The sequence below is a fragment of the Protopterus annectens genome, chromosome 2.part1 (assembly GCF_019279795.1).
Source record: "Protopterus annectens isolate FY-2018-M chromosome 2.part1, PAN1.0, whole genome shotgun sequence".
In the NCBI taxonomy this organism is placed as follows: domain Eukaryota; kingdom Metazoa; phylum Chordata; order Ceratodontiformes; family Protopteridae; genus Protopterus; species Protopterus annectens.
This window is the reverse complement of record NC_056729.1, coordinates 44,629,219-44,648,001: the sequence shown is the minus strand read 5'-3', so window position 1 is coordinate 44,648,001 and position 18,783 is coordinate 44,629,219.

Here is an 18,783-nt window from a genome sequence, read left to right as displayed (position 1 = left end):
CTCCATAGTCAGACACACTGCTGTCCTGCACACCAGACTGAACAAGGGAAAGGGTACAGTAAGCTGCCTGTAGGCTGCCACAATATGCCACATAACAGAAATATGTAGGTCACTCCAAAGCAAGTAGAAATATGATGCAGTCATAGTCCATGCTGGTGTGAATGACCTGAGATGTACCGCCCTAGACTACATGTAAAGAGATATAGATGAGCTATCTGATTATGTAGTCCAGGCCGGTATGACACTCACCGTTCGCAGCATCCTACCCTTACCAAGAATAATGCCACAGTACAAACACGGAATGATCAGTCATAGCAAGTGGCACACTTACTGGTGTCATTCCAAGGGGATCCAATGTCTGTCTGCTTGGGATGTCATGCTTGACAAGCCACGCAGCTGTCCTTGGGATGGCCTGCACCTGTTAACCCTGGGCGTCTGAATATTGGATAAGGCCTTTGCCACCTCCATAGAGCCTTTTGTAGGCAAGGCTGAAAAGACTGACCCACCACCCTAGAAAACATAAGTGGGAAGAAACATAAGGGAAATGCTGACCAATGCCAGATGTGTACACCCCAATATGCATGCTCCCGAGGCCATCCCCAGAATGGAGAACATTGATGTCTGTGCAGTGACAGAAACCTGCTGCAAGCCTCCTGACAGCACACCAGCACTACCAGGTTATACCAGGTATCATGTGTCATGGCCCCAAAACCTGGAACAAAACATAAAAGGAGGGTGAGTATCCATAGTCAGCACAGACACCCATACGTCCAGGTAACTGAGAATGCACAAGGCAGTGGAGTTCACCCATGTGCAACTAACTGTAGGCAAGACTGCTGTGCAGTCTGTAGCATGCTACAGACCGCACTCTCACACAATAACCCCACCCAGCCGTCCTGAAGACACTGGACAGTATGAATGTCCCACCAAATACCAAACAAGGTACCACAAATTACCACATAGGTGGTAAACCATTATGTATGGAAGGAGTAACCAGGGACCTAGGGACACAAGTGGACAGTAACCTGTTATGTGACACCCACATTGCCAATGTGGCTAGGAAGACTGTCTACATTTGACACCGTATCAGGAAAGGAGTCACATCTACGGCAACAGAGGTCATTGTGCCCCTATACTTTTCTCTAATCACACCCATAATCTAGTACAATGCCTCATATGGGATGTACCTTACCTGACACCTGCAGCAGTTAGAAAGACCTCAAAGGTACCTCACCAAGAGGATAAAGGGTCTCAAATATATGCCATATGCCGCCTGGCTGTAGACACCCCAGCTGAATCCAGTCACATACTGCCCACACAGAGGCATTGCATGCCTGTTGTAGGAGGCCATGCCCAACACAGGAGTAATGGACATGCTCCACCCCAGAAAACACAAATCCATTGGAGCTGTGAGAGTGAGAGATGTCAATCTCAACAAATAATGAAATGGGATGTGCTGGTGGGACAGATACATAATCCAGAGGCTCCCCACACCCTGGACTAGAATCCCACTCCATGTTAGGCAGAGCCCCTCACTGACACTCTTCAACAGGAATCTTGCCAAGTGGATGGATGATTGTAGAGTTACACTGGGGGTCTTCACTGTGTCATGTCCAGACAGAGGCACAGCAAAGCAAATCATAAATGGCCATAATATTCACATAGCAAGGGGTGGCAAAAGCCACACACACTCTGGCTAGGCTAACAAATGCCCAGGGTGGATAGCCTAGTATGAACCTATGAACCTATGTAGATACAAATTGTACAGGACACTAAGGATAATCCCAAGGCTTTCACAACTGATGGTAGGAACCATGTTGGGAATTCACAGATATGCCCTGAATCACACAAATATCACAAACACACACACATATTGCCAACATACATCCTGACATGTGCAGTGCACCCCCCCCCCCCCCGAATGCAGAATATCTATCCCAGCAGACTGCTGGCCCCCTGACATTGCAGATGCTGAGGTAACAGCCAACATCTACAAAGCAAAACACACAGCAGCAATGGTATGAGATGGTGTCCTGGGCTTAGTGCAACATGGACTCCAAGATGAATGGAATGCCAAACCACACTACTGCTCAATGTCAGCCTTACCACAGAATATGTACCCAAAGAGCAGTGTACAACAACAGTGGTCCTTCTCAACAAAGGTGTTGCCTGAATGGATACTGAACACTACTACCCCAGAATCCTGAGAAGCTCGGTTTGCACAGCTATGGAAAGGATCAGCATGTACCACAGACATAAAGATGTTGGGGACCTACTGACACCGGACCCAACCCAGTGTGGCCTTCTCAAGTGCAGATCCTGCCCCTAACCATGTTTGACTCAATTGAAACAGTCATTAAGGTCATTGATGAGGGCAATGTGCTCCACACAGTGTATCTGGACCTTGCAAAGGCTTCTATACAATACCCTACATGTTCAGTATAGATAGGCTCACCAGCGTAAATATAAACCCACATGTCAGTAGAGGGGTTGCAAACCAGACCAAGGACAGAACAGACATGGTTAAACATGCTGCAGCCATGTCAGACTACAAACCAGATATAACTGGCATCCCACAAGGCTTTGTCCTGGGACCTCCCTCTTCTGGTATATATGTCCCATAGGTACAGGCAAACATGGAAGGACTGTGTCCGAACATGTTTGCAGAGGACTACAAACTGCTCACCACATATGATCCACCAGCTGACACAAGCATCCCACAAAAGGGCCACATAGAAACAGACAACTGGTGCCATAGCCATGTCAGCAAGCTAAGTGCAGAAACGTGTATAGTCAACCCCCGTGGATATACAGTAAGTGCCCACCAATTACCACATAGGTGTTAACCCATTATGTAGTTAACATGTAATGAGAGACCTGGGGACACAAGGTGATAAATATCCTGCATTGGACAAACATGTGCTGTAGTGTTTACAGAAACATACCATATACCCACCTAATCATGAAGGCTGTCAGATCTAGATAAGGGAGGTCATTGTGGCTCTGCAGCCATCCTTCATCAGCGGTACAATTGACTACAATAGCCCCTGTGGGATGTACCTCAGCAGACACCTCCATCAACCGTAAAGTCCCCACCAGTACCTCATCAGGAGTATCAAACAGCTTGCACAGATGCCATGTGTTGCCTGTGTTGCTGGCATCAATAAACATGCTGCACCTTGTACAATCTGAATGGCAGTGAGCTATGCACATGAGAGACCTGAACCCCAGCACTGACTTACATAGGACAAGCTGTACTGCGTGATCCATAACACAGAAGCCACTCCCACCCATGAGTGAACCCCAGCTCAGGCAACCCATAATGTCACTCTACAATCTTCCTCAATAGGAATCCTGATGAGTGGACGGAGATGGTAGATTTATCCTGGGTATCACTGTCATGTCACAGGTAGACAGAGGCACAGTATACTAACCATGACATATGTCATGGCAAACACCACTTACAATGTGTGTTGAAGGACAAACACACTCTCCAACTAGCATTAGACATGGACTAGGGCACATCGCTAGTGTTTGCAATTGTACACCTATGTTTTGGAATACACTACCAATGTTGGACAAGCCTGGTTTAAGTAGTTCATATCTGAACAGAATGCAACATGGTCAGATGTACACAACTGGCCCCTAACCAGGCTGTTGTGCCCACTATCGAAATGTAAAGCAGTGATAGCAGTAAAGCCCAGGATACTGTCCACCACAGTCAAAGTACTACCAGTACACTATACAGTACTACAGTGTTAGGTCAGTGTGAAAGGATGTTGACAACTGTATGCAAAGTATCCCATGCAAACACTGCAGGCACAGTATAATCCTGTTGTGTTCACACGCAAAGCAGTTGTACAGTAACTACACAACATGACACACAACACACAACCATAAACGGGTGATAGTTGTTGAAGTTCACACTCATCCACAAATGTGGTGGGCTTCAGAGTCCAACATATGGAATGCTCACACTGGGCATGCTCACACACTTTGACAACATGCCATGGGAAGGCTGAACTGGGCATGCTCACACACTTAGGCCAAATCTCGGTTTAGCAGTTGGACACACATATCTGGTATTGTTATGTGTTATTCCAGGAACCAACCACATTACAGCAGTCTGCCCAGTGCACACAGTTAAATGACTACAGAGACATACGTGATATAGTGGATCCCTCCCATATGCAAACATCTTCCACAGATGCACAAGCTGTTCATACAAACAGGGAATGCTATGGCAATAAAGATATGCAAACAGTCTATCAGCAACAAATAATGTGCATTTGACAATTAAACATATGGATGTAGAGGTCAACACTAGGCTGTTTGCCCTAGGGAATGACAGCTTAGCCATAGTGTGCTTGGTGTCTGCCTCCCCACAGGATGCACATTCCCCTGTCTAAACACAGATGATGTCAGCACCCTATAAGTACAGCAGGAGAAACGAAGCTAAGCCAGTAATCCGAATAGCGTGCTCTGCTAATGCGTCCGTCTGAAGTGTCATAACATAGTTAGGTAGGGGTTTCAAATCCTGCAAATGCTCAGTGTGTGTGTTTGTGTGAGTGGGGTTGGTGTGTGTGTAAGTCTGTGGGGGAGAAATGTCCCTTTTGGCAACTAGGAAAAGACACTACAGGATGCACATTCCCTTTCTAAACACCGATGATGTCAGCACCCTATAAGTACAGCAGGAGAAAAGAAACCTCCCAGTAATGCGAATAGCGCGCTCTGCTAATGCGTCCGTCTCAAGTGTCATAACATAGTTAGGTAGGGGTTTGAATCCTGCGAATGGCAAGTGTGTGTGTTTGTCTGAGGGGGTTTTGTGTGTGTGAGAGAAATGTCCCTTTTGGCAAATCCACTACAGGATGCACATTCCCTTTCTAAACACCGATGATGTCAGCACCCTATAAGTAAAGCAGGAGAAAAAAAACCTCCCAGTAACGCAAATAGCACGCTCTGCAAATGTGTCCGTCTCAAGTGTCATAACATAGTTAGGTAGGGGTTTGAATCCTGCGAATGGCAAGTGTGTGTGTTTGTCTGAGGTGGGTTTGTGTGTCTGAAGGAAATGTCCCTTTTGGCAAATAGGAAAACACACTACAGGATGCACATTCCCTTTCTAAACACCGATGATGTCAGCACCCTATAAGTACAGCAGGAGAAAATAAACCTCCCAGTAATGCAAATAGCGTGCTCTGCTAATGCGTCTGTCTCAAGTGTCATAACATAGTCAGATAGGGGTTTGAATCCTGCAATTGGCAAGTGTGTGTTTTTGGCTGAGGGGGGTTAGTGTGTGTGAGGAACAATGTACCTTTTGGCAACTAGGTGAACAGACTACAGGATGCTCATTCCCTTTTCTAAACACTGATGATGTCAGCACTCTATAAGTATAGCAGGAGAAGGGACAACTCCTAGTAATGCTAATAGTGTGCTCTGCTAATGCGTCTGTCTCAAGTGTCATAACATAGTTAGGTAGGGGTTTGAATCCTGTGAATGACAAGTGTGTGTATCTGTCTGAGGGGGGTTAGTGTGTGTGAAGGTTATGTCCATTTTGGCAACTAGGTGAACAGACTACAGGATGCCCATTCCCTTTTCTAAACACTGATGATGTCAGCACTCTATAAGTATAGCAGGAGAAGAAAAAACTCCCAGTAATGCAAATAGCGTGCTCTGCTAATGCGTCCGTCTCAAGTGTCATAACATAATCAGATAGGGGTTTGAATCCTGCAATTGACAAGTGTGTGTTTTTGGCTGAGGGGGGTTAATGTGTGTGAGGGAAATGTCCTCTCTGGCAACTAGGTGAACAGACTACAGGATGCACATTCCCCTTTCTAAACACTGTTCAGCAGACGGCCATGGCTCTGGCACAAGTTGTCTGTTGCTATGATGCCCCTTTGGAAGATGCTTGTGTCAGCTGGAGAGTCGATTATGGTGGCCAGTTTGCAGTCATCTGCATATTTGGACAGCCACAGTCCGTCCATGTTGGCCTGTACCTCCAATAAATATATACCAAACAAGAGGGTCCCAGGACTGAGCCTTGTGGGACACAACCCGTAACTGTTGTGGGGTCTGGCATGGCTCCAGCAATGCTAACAATGTGGGTTCTGTCCTTGAGCCACTGTGCAATCCATCTAGTGACATAGGGGTTTATATTTAAGCTGGTGAGCTTCTCTAGAATGCCCAAGTGGGGTATTGTTGCGAAGGCTTTTGCAAGGTCCAGGTAGGCTGTGTGAACCACCTTCCCCTCGTCAATGGCCTTGGTGACTGTTTCAAAGAAATCAACCGCGTTGAACCCGGTAGTGCTGGTGTGCTCTCAGTAGCCCTGAACCAGGCATCTGTTACTGCACAGATATCGATGTTTTCCATGCCAAGGAGAGTTTTGGGTGCATGCATCTGGAGGTTTAGACTTCTGGCGTTGGGTAGCATTGCTCTTAGTGTCTTATCCCTTGTGATACCTATGAAGGTGGGTTTGTCATTTGAGCCCTGCCTAACATAGGCACTATGGGGGTAGCAAGAGCCTTTGCCAATATCTAAAAGGCCAGGGGTGACAGGTGCAGGCCGTCCCTAGCAAAGCAGGTAATTCAACAGAAGATGAATGTGTGAAGGTGTAGTGCCTGTGATTAGTTAGCAGTAGCATATATGACTGCTCACGTGGACACATGCCAGGCAGGTCATATGCACTGTGTCACAGGCAATGTACATGTGAACAGGACAAACAGTGACATCCTGTCAAGTGGGACATGGACATACATATAGTAGGCTATGCAGATGGCACTAGGAGTCCACAGAAGCTCTATAACTATGCATTGCAGGTGTGATCAGTATTCCAGGGTAATTGCAAGCAAACATGCATGCAAACAAAGCTACAGTAAACAGGGCTGCATGTAGTCCATTGTACAACAAACAAGCTGTACCAGTTCCAGTAGGTAACACTGCAAATATGCAGGCACTATGCACATGTACATGGAAATACACGGGTCAGATGGCTAGGGTCCAGTCTCAGTGCACACAAGTGTACAGACCATGCATGTACTGTCAGGATGTACAATAACTGGATAGAAACCCATGTGCTCATACCTGCAGTAATACACATGTCAAATAACAGACACTGAGCCTTCACTCAGTGGTTCCATACTTAGTAGGATGTATGCTCCTGGCCTGCCACCACAGTATCCCTGACATATATGGGGACTCTCTCCTCCTGTGACAGTTAGTTATGTGTGTTGGGGCTGTCTAGCATGGTATGAGATGTGAGCATGCAGTGCTAGGGTGCTCCTGTGTGTCCTGTACCAGTCGTGTAGTACTGCACACATATCAACATCCTCAAACATCCGCAATGCAGAGTCTAGTGTGGGCAACATGCCACTTGCAATTTACATGTCCATCATTGTGTATTACTACATTCATTACCCTATCCCTGTGCTACCTATGTATGTAGCCTTCTGTTGACATCATTACCACCAGTATGCCAACATGTGCAGATGATACACTATGGTACTTACCATGGGTGTAGACAACAGGACATGACAATCACACACTTACTGCATCAGGCATGCTGTGATATACCCACAATTAATTCAGCACACAGTACTGTTAACAACATGATACTATTACTACACATCTATGTGGTCACCCTGTGCATCAGCAACATGTTAACCTGTACCTGCACAGTTGTTACAGATTGCAGGAGGTGGCACAGTTTCATCATATGCACAGGGTGTGAACCTGGTATGCCTGAGTCAGCCACCCATACCACCAATTGACATGTATGTGTATGCGTGTTGGTGAGGGACAGCAGTAGAAGGTGGGGCAATGTTGATGCAGTGTGTGCATGTATGCGGTAGCCCTAGGTGTTGTCAATTTGCATGTGTGTATGGATGCACACAGTTCCACCTCATGGCTGCCATATACTGGTGTTTGTGGACAGCCACAGACTGTACCTGCCAGGTCATACAGATCAGTGTCTCTGGCCATGGACACGGTACCTGTGCCTTGCAGGGGTGCTACAGACCATATCCAGTACCAACCCAGACTGGGTACTGTCATCAGAAGCAGGTGTTCGTTGACTGGACACAGATCCCTGTCGGGCCTGGCCAGAGCCACGTGCACGTGGTCTCCTGGGGCGGTCTGATGACAGCACAGACCCAGCATTGCTGGGGCTGCTGCTGGCACTACGGGGGCGGCCGCGGCCCTGTTGTCGTCTGCGACGACTGCCAGCTGCTGCTGTTGCTGGCATACGGCCATGTTGATGCCTCAACCGCCCACCATCGCCCTGGCTCATGGACATGTAGTTGTGGAACCGGTCTAATATGTCCCCACAACGTCTGTCTATGACATCGGTGAAATCACGGATGGCAGCCGCAATGTCACGCATACTGTCAGTCATGGCTGTGCGACATGCTGCCTGCTCCCTCAGACCCTGTCTGGTGTACCGTTCCATACGTGACTGTGCCTGCATGACAGTCCGAAACATAGCTGAGGTTGTAAGACTCTGTGGGCACGTCTGACAGGGGCAGTACGCCCATGGATGCTCCCACGAGAACCCCTGGACATCTGTCTGTGTGGTACCATCTCTGGGCCATGCCCATGGCTGCTGTGTGGGGAGGCATGTGCCACAGATACCACATTACCCTGGTCAATGCCCACTGTATGCTGTCCATCACCTAGGGACAGTGGTGACAAAGGGTGTATTGGCAGGATAACTGTGCGCATTGATGGGGTCGACAGCTGTGTACTGTCAATCGGCTGACCAATGGCGGACCCTGGCATACCTTCCTGTGCCATTACACCGATGTCATCATTATCAGTACCCACGGCACCTGACTCAGGTTCCCTGCTACATGACACCAGAGCAGCAACAGAACCTGTGGGAAGGAAACAGGAAAAACAGTTTACAATGTCTACACATTACCAGTGATGCCCACATGCACAGGTGCACACATGCACACATGCACACATGCACACATGCATACATGCACAGGTGCACAGGTGCGCACATGCACACATGCACACATGCACAGGTGCACAGGTGCACACGTGCACACATGCACACATGCACAGGTGCACACATGCACACATGCGCACATGCACACATGCACACATGCACAGGTGCACACATGCACACATGCACACATGCACAGGTGCACAGGTGCACACATGCACAGGTGCACAGGTGCACACATGCACATGCACACATGCACACATGCACAGGTGCACAGGTGCACATGCACATGCACAGGTGCACACATGCACACATGCACAGGTGCACACATGCACACATGCACATGCACACATGCACAGGTGCACACATGCACACATGCACAGGTGCACAGGTGCACACATGCACACATGCACACATGCACAGGTGCACACATGCACACATGCACACATGCGCACATGCACAGGTGCACAGGTGCACACATGCACACATGCACACATGCACACATGCACACATGCACACAGTTTCACGCAATTGTACAGTACTCAGTATGCGTGATATCAACACACAGACACAGACACACCTACATGCATACAAAGAGCACTACTAAGTGAGCCAAATAGTACTATTACTATCAACACTATTACAGGAATTGTTAATACACACTCACCAGCATGGATAGGTTGCATTGCTGTTATACCAGAGGGTCCTGCAGACGTGAAGAAACTAATGTCAGTGGGCACAACTGTGCCATTGTTACTGAGTATGATACAGGTCAGGAGTACAACAGTCGCCTTTCACAGGTCAGCAGCTAATATTGAGGATATCACACTTGCACATTAAATACTATGGTGACAGCTACAAACCAAGGACACACCTCACACATGCATTAACTACCAGTGTACACAACAGTCAACTATACATATGACATATTACCTGCACGTTCACTGTCTTGCTGCTGTGTGGCTCCAGCCTCCATCATAATGCATGTCTGCTGCTGTTGTTGTTGCCGGTGGGCTGGAGCCACTACACTCATGAGTAGTCCCTCCAGTCTGGTGAGTGGGGGATGTGTAGCCACCCCACCACCTGTGGTGACCTGTTGCCTGTGGATATCTGATGCACGCTGACGGACATGTCTGATTAAATCACTGTAGTGATGTCGTACCTGCTCATATGTCCTATTATGCGTGCCTATGTCATTTACCCGACGGACAAGGTCTTGCCACAGTGCAGCCCTCTCCTGCTGATTCTGGCTGGTGTGGGAAAAGAGTATTGCATAATCCCGCACCAGGCTCTGGTGTATCTCCTCATCCTCAGTTGTGGAGTAGGTGGGATTCCGCGGGTGTGCCATGTACCTGAGAAAGAAAATAACCTGGTATCAGCAATATATGTCAGCAGAATTTGGCACACATACTACACATGCTACCCGACTGTTATGATACAACATATCTCACATATGTAGCATCTGTCTGTCTATTGGTGGATACACATGTAGATGGCCAGGTATCAGTGCTCGGCCAGCAACAGTACCTGGCAGACTCCATATGACATACTACCAAACCCCAGCAGTCAGAACACTGATTCAGGTCAAGAGCACCTCCTCACTCTGGGGGTTTGTATCTAGGTACTGTATGGCCTACATCGGCAACTACTGTGAGCTGACCACACACTGATTGCCCTGGATATACATATCCCACCTCCACCACCAGCACAAACGACTATAGTGCATAACATTACAGATACAAACTTTACACTTTGTAACAGTGATATGGTATCCTTTCAGCCCACTGGGCCAGTGGCAGATACAACCCACAATGCTGACCCCTACACAATTGCTTTCTACAGACATCTCCGAGAATGCATGGATCATGCAATCCCATATATGACCAAGACACTCTCCACAAAGGGACAGCATCCTGTCTGGTGGACCCCAGCCATAGACAGATTGTATTACAGAAGATGGAAGCTACTGCAAGACAGAGCATAATTCACTAAAGGGAGGGCATGTCTGAGCAGCACTGGTAAGGATCTATTTTCCATCATACAAACTACATGGGCAACTTTGAGAGGGAAATCAAGAGTGACACTACAGATAACCAGAAGGCCTTCTTCAGTTATGTTAGCAACCTGGTCAGGAGCCATCCTCTATGCCCATAGGTAGTACACAACAAATATTTCACTGACACCACGGATATCGACAACATTGTGGCAGACAGGTTCAGTGCAGGTGTCACCCCGCCCTCTCCCCTGAAATAAGGCATAGTTATCCCAGCTGACTGTAACCTCCCTGTCATTACAGATGTCCAGGTGAGAGACACCCGCAGGACAGCAGAATACACAACATGGATGGGACCTGATGGTATCCCCAGTTGCATGCTACATAACCTCTGACAGGAGCTAAACACACACATAGAAGTGCTATGTAACACTAGCCTGACTACAGGATATGTACCTGTACACTGGCGCACAGCAGCAGTGGTTCCACTCCATGAAGGAGGCACCTCACCATACCAATACAATACAACACAATACATTACATTACAATACAATACTATACAATATGCTATTGCCCTGTGTCTACAGCAGCGTACTGTTCTGCTACCCTGACCATTGTGACACATGTGGTGTGATGGTACCTGCTGCTGTCACACAGTTACACAGGGTGACTCATATGGCATATTACCTATCTGACTAACATTCAGCAGGGGTATGTGTGACATGTACTCATGGGGAGTCTTGCTTCTTAACACTGTGTGGTTTATTGCAGGGTATGTCTTATCTGTGGGTAGGAACTCTTACCTCCACATGTGCACACTATTGCAGTGGCACGGACGACACACAGCAGACATTTAGGTTGTGGATGGTGGGAGGTGTTACTATGGTTGTTGGACATCTGTCATGGGTGTGACCTCCATATGTAAATCTGGGAGTGGTAACCTCTATGTGGGTAGCATATGTGTACTCTGTGGTGTTGTCAGTCACTGTGCATTGGTAATGTGTTTGAGTGCATTGTCACAGTGTTGTACATGTCACTGTGTCCTTCTCCATATCTGTAGCTGTCATGTGAGTTCCATACCATGGCATCCATTATGTGGTGTGGAGGGTACACCGACCTACATGTCCATACCTGACTCACCATGTCCGCTGACACATACCATGTGCAGGTATTCCAGGGATAGTGTGCCACTGTGACTATCATTGGGGCCACTATTGTACACATTTCTGACCCTGCTCACCCCTGACACATGCAGTGGTGGGCAGCCAATCACATATCTGGTGGTTACTGGTGTAAGTGATCTGGAATGTGGTATGGTACTCCGGATTTGACACTGGTGTTCACTCCATGCCTTTGTCACCAGGCACCTGTTGCAATACATCTGTACACATGTGCCTCACTCATAATTTATATACATCTCTCTCTCTCTCTCTCTATATATATATATATATATATATATGTATATAGATATATCTATATATATATATATATATATATATATATATATATATATGTATATATATACATATACACATATATATATTGATGTATATGTATTGCTATGGATGTGGGGGGGGGGACAGAGGGGGTGTGAGTGACAGAGGGGTGGGGCAGGCTGTGTTGCAGGTCATCATATACAATCATACCTGTAGGTAGTCAGATCAGTCTGTCTATGTATATGTATCTACATATATCTATATCTGTATGTGTGCATTACATAGATATGTTTGTACAATACTCTATCTACATCTGTCTATGTATTCCTACATCTCTCTCTATGTATGTATACATATATGCATATCATATATATATATATATATATATATATATATATATATATATATATATATATATATATATACATATATATATATATATATACACATACATATGTTGACATACATACATATCCATATGTTAGACAGGTATATCAACATATTTGTCTACCATACTGTATACACACACTAACATACTGCTAAACATACATAACTGTGTAACCTACTTTGTACATGGCACTACAACCTACAATCAAACAACATTGATATGTGCACATAGATGCTCTCACATACAAATGTATGTACAGCCTTCACTGATAGTTGCTGTATGTCCCCTGCCCTTTACACATCTTCATATACATATGGATACAGACCAATGACACATATGGAGGGTTCACAGTATGTAGACCTTTATAGTATTACTTTACATTACCTGTGTTTGTCACAGCTGCTTGTGTTGCTGTCTGGTTCTCTGTCCTGCTGCTCCACTTCCCAGTTGTCAGCTTTCAGGTAGCTGTTGCTGAACAATTTGTTTCTGTCTGCTTAATTGCAGTTTTCTCTGTCTCTGTCTCTGTCTCTCTCTCTCTCTCTGTCTCTCACGTCCTTCTCAGGGTGCAATGAAAGTATTGCATGCGTGGACATGGAGTACAGCATACTTTTGTAGGTATCTGCATATGCCCATGTGATGGCCTCTGCACCAATTGTTAGGCAGCATTTGCTAATTGCATGCAGCCAGTTGTGTACTGATTGCAGTTCTCACTGTGATTTCAGAACAGTGCTATAAAAAGGTGTGTGAGATAGGCGTAGCCCTTTCAGATGTTAAGGGCAGGGACCATGCTGTTATGCTGTGGACAATGTTCTGTGAGTGTAAAGGTTGGTATCTCTCTCATATTTCCAGGTGTGTTGTAGATTAACATTCCTCCATTAATTTCTCCAGTTTCCTGTACTAACTGTGTATGTACACTGACAACTACAACTACTACTACTGTTAATGTGTGTGTGTGTGTGTGTGTGTGCTTTCTTTTCACTTTTGCTTGCACTCTGTTGCTAAGGCTTCAATAGTTGCCCTTTACAGTCACTACTTGTATGCCTGCTAGGTGTCTTGACTGTAGTGTGCTGCTGTAGCTTTCCTATTTTCCATGTACATTCACACCTTGGAATGCTTGCTATATCTGCTAGGGTGTTACAGCATGCAGTGTGGTCTGGCCATGGTGTGGGCCTTGACATCTATTAGGGTATTTGAGTATGCTGCTGAGCAGGCCCCAGAGACTTTCATGTTCATCTGTTATGTGCCTCATGGAATGGTACATATCAGTGGGGTACACCCATTAAAATGTCTGGTATGCTGCAGTTGTGACTGTGGGTTAGCATGAGCATATGTATTACTACACTTTTTCTGCCATGCAAGTGGTGAATACTTTCGGACTCCATAGTTACCATTGCATGTGTTACACCTTTCTGCCTACTGTTTGTACATTTCACATGGGGTCTGTGGGGCATCCCTGTAAGTCATTCACTGTTGCTATGTCTAGGCTCTTAACTATTCAAATATGGTGGTGTTGGACCCGTCATGTGTACAGATATTTGCAGGTTGTCCACATTTCTGCCTCATAATTTGGTCAATATCTCATGCACACCTTTTTCTGGCAAGTCACTCTGGGCTCACGTCAGAATATGGTGACAAACATTCAAGTTCCAGACTGCATACCCTTCCAAACATCCCACAAAGTGTAGACCCTGTTACTTTCTGAACTGTCTGCGTTTGTTGTAACATCATTTGTAATGTGTCCCTGGTTTTGGGCCTTTGCTCCACATATTTTATTACTTGGTCCAGATGTGTTCCTGTAAGGGGTTGTGGGGTATGGGCAGTGCTTATCCTGCTGTGAGTATGTGTGTGTCTTGCAAGGTGCTATGGTGACATTATTACCTACTAGCTTCCAACTAGCATGGCTGTTTCTGTTCACACACTACTATTATGGAAATCCACCAGTTTTGTTTGTAATTCTAAATGTCATGCTTTGTGTACTACACATCTATATTCCCTTTACATTCATTCCTACTGTTACATGATATATTTACTTTAGCACAATGTTCTTGTATAAGAGTCATGGCTTAGTGGTAAGTCATGCAGACTACAGTTGCCAAGGTCCTGGCTTCGGGACTCACAGTGGGATTTTATTTTTCTTTTGAACTGAGTACAGGACCTGTCAATCAAAGTGACTAAGGCACTTTTAAGCAGTTGTAACCGGGCTAGCGCTGGTTTGCGCGGAGCTCACGCATGCGCACTGGCGGTTAGCTACACGCACAAGCGCACACCTGATTACAGCCACTTAAACGTGCTTACTCTTGCGCACACCCGCGCTATTTTCCTTGAAAGAAAAGAAAAATGGGGAGACAGGAAAGTGGTGAAAAAGGGGTCACAAAGAGGGTAAGACAGTAGGGAAACAAGCTTGGGATGTGCAGGAGGGATGTAGGTAAGGCCCATAGCTTCCCATTTCTTCATCAGCAACAGCTGTGCATATATATGTAATTTGGTGTGACATTTGAAACCTTCCACCCCTGAGAGAGGTGTCAGGACAACAATAATACTTGTTGTACAGCCAATTGGAATTGATAGGTTCCATGTCCAGTAGACATGTGTGCGGAATGGGCAGCTATGTATGGGGTGTAATTTTTTTGTGGGTACAGAGTGCCCTTTTTATTTATTTTTTTTCAGGTGAGAGTGGTATGTCAGGTGAAGGTAGTCGGTACAGCTGGGGAGGTAGGTTGGGTAGGTTAACAGACAAGACAAACAAGATGCATACAGGGGCGGTGTATGACACATGTGGGGGGGTTGCACAATTGACGGGGACGGAGGTTTGGATATCCAGAGCCCATGAGCCCACAGATGGCAACAGTGGAACTGATATCCCCACCCATAGGCAGTTGCCACTGTTCCTTCACTGCCCAGGACAGGGCTGTGCTGGGGGCTGTGTAGGCAGGGCAACGGGCATGCCCGTTAGTTGTGCCACCCGTGCCTCGAGCTGGCGTAGGGGCTCAAGGACAGAGTCCCGAATCTCCCTACGCACCACAGTCCGGATGCTACGGAGGGTGAGTGGTGGATCTCCTCCGCCACACTTGCAGAGGGGGGCCCCATCCTGCAGCGCTTCCACCCGCAGGTGGCACAGGGCCACTGGAGGAGGGTCCGGACTCGGCACTAGTGCCAGGTGCACTCGCCAGCTGAGGTGGGAGAGGTGGGTCCGCTGGAACCCGCCTTCCTGTCACTCTATGTTTTGCATTATGTCATGACAGTTTGGGTTAGTGACATATAATACCATTCACAATTAGTTGTAACAGCATGCATTAGTATTCCCATTAACCAAACACCCAGATATTCACACCATTGAACAGCGTGCATAACACATGCATAATTTGAACAGAAATACACAGTCCAACAACATGCAGGGTTAATTGATGGCAACAGGCCATCAGGTGTGGATGTATGAACAGGGCAGATGCATCAACAGACATGCAAATATATATGACCCAACAGGACAAACGTCCAGGGGTGTTAATTGTGATTGCACATACCATTTTCACGTGGAATGGGTTATATGTAGTTATAGGTTGGGGTGAAGAAAGTAATATTAACACCTTCAATAACAATACATATGCTGTACATTTCTAATAGCTACAGTTATATACACACTACTGTTCTAACTACAGTTTCCTATATGTTAACTATTTCAACTTGGTGATAGGACTGTTAATGCAACATCAATATACATTTTATGGTTCTTCATACACATTCATATCTAGCTTTGTTCAGCTACATCTAGGCTACATTTGCTTTATATGGCTGTAGACAAGTGTGGATGTATGGTATATCAGACAAACATCCTATCTGCATATTGCAGACTGAGAGCAACATATCCTGATTTTGGGATACACATTCCAGATGCAGCAACACTTTGAACAGATTTAGCTGTTTGGTTTTGAATCTCACATGCATTTCATTCTGTCTTGACTGCAGTATACTTTATTCAGGGGTTATTACTACTGTATTGCTGGATTCATGGCACTTTCTCACACTCTCTCACTTGCTTTCATTTTACTATTCAGGATGGTACTTCTAGGCTTTATTGACATGTTTTAACAGTAGTTATTACAATCCTTTCCAGCAGTCTCACTTCTGTCATGTTTCAGTATTTCCACAGGGATATATTTCACACATGTGATTTATCATCTTCTGCAGCTATACTTTTCAGCCTGCTGCAGGTTGTGTACTATTTTCTTACAGGCAGGGCATTTTTATTTCAGGATATATGTCAGACAGTTTCATGTTTAGCTTACACTTACAGGCTGCAAACTATTGTGATCAAGCAATACTTGCATACACTTTCACACTGTTACTTGCAGATTTTATTCCTTACTGACTACACTGCACTCTTATGCTGACTGTCATACTTTTATATTTCTTTACAGTTACTGGTAGTGGATTACTGACCTGCCTGGTGGCGCAACCGCACCAGCCTATCGCCATAGGCTCTGCGGTTCGCAGAACGGACACCTGCAGCTGTAATATAAATGAAGTAATATTGGAATACACATATCCATAATATCAGCTAGTTTAACTTTTTACATACATAATTAAATGTTACTTACTCAGTGGTGGGGCGTTGGGTGTTTGCCGGGCCTCCTGGATCCAAAGGTTCAGTTGGTCCTGCTTGCGTCTCTTCAGGTCCGCATGGTGGTGACGGACCTGCTCACCTGTCCTTGGAATCCCTGTGGCACTGGTGAGTTCATGAGCCAACCGGTCCCACGCCTCAGCCCTGTATGCTCCCCAGAGGACCTGGCCCTGCATGAGTTGGGCCTCATGATTGTGGACTAGGAGCCAGGCCATGTACCTGGACTCCTCAACACCCCACCTCTGTGCTCAAAAGCGACTACCCTCTCCTACTCCTGACATTCTGCCTGCAGGTCTGTCCTACAATCGTTTATGCTGTGTATTCCCGCCTATGGGGCTTATATAGTCCATTTTTCCCGCACATATCTGTGATTGGCCATTTTGGAATTGTATCAACTTCAGTAAACCTGCATTGTCATGCTCTAGTTTGTATTCATTCCTATATATGAGCTATTATTGCATTTCTAGGTACTGCTGTCATGGCTTAGTGGTTCTGTACCTTGACTATGGTGTATAGTATCCTGGGTTGAACCTGGCCACTGCTTTTTATTTTTCATGACTGTCTAGACATGCTGGGGGGTGTGTGTGTGTAAAGGCAGTTTTGGTACGGCTTGCTCAACGCGTTGCCGGTCGGTTAGCTTGTTTGCGCGGTGCGCAGCTCCGCGCAAACGGGGTATGCTGGTTTAAGCCTCATTTGGCTATCGGCACGCATATTACGCTCAGCTCACCTAGGGGCACTTAGATTCAGCGTGTTAAACCACTGCTCAGCTACGGGCACTCATTTTGCACCAGTTAAACCACTGCTCACGTACGGGCAGATGCACTCACCCTGTTAAACTTTAGCTCAGCTATGGGCACATCTGGCATTTTTTATTCTTTTGTTCCCTCACATTTCTTCAATATAAATGGGCTATTTCATTACATTTTACATAAAATGTGGTTTTATGTGTACATATTTGTCAGGGACTTGTTTCGTGCTTATTTTGCTAAAAATAAAAATTGGTGTTGTGGGGACTCGAACCATGTATGCCTGCTCTTCAGCCAACATCTCTACCGCTACGCTATTGCTTCTTGGCTTACTTTGCATATTTAGTTCTTATATGCTTTCCCACTGACTGCTAACTGTAGCTGCGCTATGGGCACGCCCGCGCAAACGAGCGCACTCACGGTTAAACATCTTTACAATTTAAAAAAAATATATAACATGTTCATTTATATTTCTTTTATGTTTATAGTCTGTAGGGGCATGTGTTGTGTTGTGTTTATTCACATTTCCGTGGACTCTGTTGTGGGTGTCTACTTTGGGCACTTTTACACTTCTGGGGGCGTGTCCGCTTGCAGGGCTCGGCCTACGGACACACCCCTACTGTCTTACACAGACCGTGTTAGACTTAGGTGTGATTCAGCA